At 35.8% G+C, this 2,897-nt stretch overlaps 1 pseudogene; it reads right to left on the bottom strand.

The window, feature by feature from the left end:
• Positions 1-1,834: 1,834 nt before the first annotated feature.
• On the bottom strand, positions 1,835-2,393 carry LOC102825094 (annotated as a pseudogene).
• Positions 2,394-2,897: the final 504 nt, after the last annotated feature.

Genomic DNA, 2,897 nt, shown 5'->3' with positions numbered 1-2,897 from the left:
GTTCTTGATTTTACACTACCTCTAGAAATGGTTGAGCATCAACTATATCTTTTTCCTTTTTTTTTTTAGTGACAAACAATTTATTTTGGTGTCTAAAATATCAATGATCAATGTAAACTAAATAACATATGAGAAAAATATACAATGTATAATAGCAAGAGGTTAGAAAACTGAGTACTGCGGAAAAGATTTATTAGTCTGTACAAGTTGGTTTCGGTAAGCTATTGACTACTTGTTAGAGTAAATGGTCAAGATTTTCATTGGAACAGAATTTTTCCATTCACATCAGATCTGGATGCATTATGCCTTTCTCAAATTGTCATTTAGTGTTTCTAGCTTGTTTTCTCCCCTACCACTCCTCAAAATACAGAAATAGGTTTATATACCAACTAGTCATTGTCTTAAGATACAGACATAGTCATAAACATTATACAAGTTACAGGTGAGGTATGTAGACAAACACAACCAACATTTATGAAAAAAGGGAGTTGATTTAAAAGTCATAAGAACAACGTGAATTACAATAAACACACTATTCATGTCCTTCTGAAACCAATATGGGGAAAACCTTACTGCCATCTGCCAATTGCCACATTACTAAAATGCTACACAGAAATGTGACTGCCAGGTACATACACAGAATTAAAACTCAGTTAAACGACTGGGATACTCATTAAAGTCAATTAAAAAGACCAAACTTCTTTAACCTATCAATGCTAGTTTAGAAGCATCATCAGAACAAATAGAGATTTAATTATAAATTGGCCTGGGCTACTTTCTGTTAGGAGAAATTTTTTTTAATACTAAAAGAGAATCTGTCAACAAACATCCTAGAAAAGCTGTGGAGTCATGCTCTTTATTATTCCTGAAAGGAATTTTGCCAGGTTTGATGAATATGTATACCCCCCCAATGTTCCTAGGAGTTCTAGATACCAAATAATTCAATAATCAATAGGAGTATTTAAGCAAAAGAAGATCAAAAACAGACCTTGTATAAAGGTAAGAAGTGAAAGGCTTACAAGCTTTCAAGAGGGAACCTAGATCCAAAGGGCGTGGAGTCTCCAGTGAATAGTATCCAGCCTGTCCAGGAAGGGCTGCTTAAATGAAATACAGATGGGTCTCTTGTGATGCAATAGTGAATAATTGTTATCGGGACTGATTGTGAGGGTTGGAAATCTAAAGGTGGACATTTTGTAGCAAGGAAGGAGCAGAGGACCCTAGGACCATCAATGGAGACAAGCGGAGAGTGGGATCCTACCCAGAGAAGTGGTGAGGCCTGAGATGGAGGCAGAGAAGATGATGTCAAGAGATGGTATGGCTGGAGACTCAGGATCAGGAAGGATATGGAAAGGGGCTGAGGACTGTGGTTGGGGTGGTGGTGTAGGCTTACATGGTACACCCTTTGGTTGGGTAAGGATTTATGGACGGGATGGTAATTATGCCAATAAAATGATAGATGATAGAATGAATGTAAAGCTAATGTTCTCCCATGTAGACTATCACACAATAAAACATTTATTAAAAAATAAATAAAAAAAAAACAGACCTTGTATAAACAAATAATAAATAGATGGATTTTTTAAAAATTACACGATAACTATAAATCATAAAATCAAATGTACTTAAAAGATACACCTATTTTACGTTACATTAATAATTTAAAAACAACAATCTGTAGACTGCAAACTGTACATGCTTACCATAACATGTTACCTGGAAAAGCCAATGAGTGAGATTTCCTGCAAATATTTACTGTCGTGATATAAAACAAATATGTACAAACTGCAAGGTCCCTAAAATAGCAGCTAAAGAGTTTATATACAGAAAGATATCATTATCTGATCAAATATGCCAGAGATGGAATTTTCTAGAATTTATAGCACAGAATAATAACCACCACACGCTCCTCTTCCATGGCCTTCTTCTCTGTCCAACAGTTTCACTCCTTTATTCTGGTTCTCACTTTCCCACAATCCAGAGGTCTGGATGATCTTTTCAATGAGTTCCTCAAAGGCACATTGTACACCATCATAGGTTTTTGCACTTGCCTCTATAAATAACATGGAAGGCTTTCATGCAAATTTCAGGCCTTCATTTCTATCAACTTCATGATTTTCCTTATCAATTTTGTTTCCAATTATCATGTTTACTATGTCATTTCCCGTGCAGTACAGTTCCAATTCATTTAACCAATTATCCAGTTTAACAAAGGTGTCTCTTCTTGTGACATCATATGCTAATATAACACCCTGAGCACCTCTATAATAGCTGGGAGTTAATGTTCTGAGTCTCTCTTGACCAGCAGTATCCCATATTGCAAGTTTAGCTTTATTTCCATCCACTGATATTGTTTTCACCTTGAAGTCAACACCTATTGTTGCTGCAAGTACCATTAATATTACACGCAAGTAAAATTTTTCTGACGATAATTCAAAACACAGTTGCAAATGTACATTGATAGGGAACTACCAGAAATTCAAGCTGGATTCAGAAGAGGACATGGAACTAGGAATATCATTGCTGATGTCAGCTGGGTCTTGGCTGAAAACAGAGAATACCAGGAAGACTATACAAATGCATTTGACTATGTGAATCATGACAAACTATGGATAACATTACAAAGAATGGGTGTTCGAGAACACTTAATTGTGCTCATGAGGAATGAGTACATAAACCAAAAGGCAGTCATTCAAGATGAACAAGCAAATACAGAGTGGTTTAAAAATCAGGAAAGGTGTGCTCCAGGGTTGCATCCTTTCATCATACTTATTTAATCTGTACTTTGTGCAAATAATCCAAGAAACTAGATTGATGAAGAAGAACATGGCATCAGAATTGGAGGAAGACTCATTAACAGCCTATGATATGCAGAGGATACAACCTTGCTTATTGGACCT

Source organism: Chrysochloris asiatica, unplaced genomic scaffold (genome assembly GCF_000296735.1).
Source record: "Chrysochloris asiatica unplaced genomic scaffold, ChrAsi1.0 scaffold00047, whole genome shotgun sequence".
Lineage (NCBI taxonomy): Eukaryota > Metazoa > Chordata > Mammalia > Afrosoricida > Chrysochloridae > Chrysochloris > Chrysochloris asiatica.
This window is presented reverse-complemented; position numbering and strand designations above follow the sequence as displayed.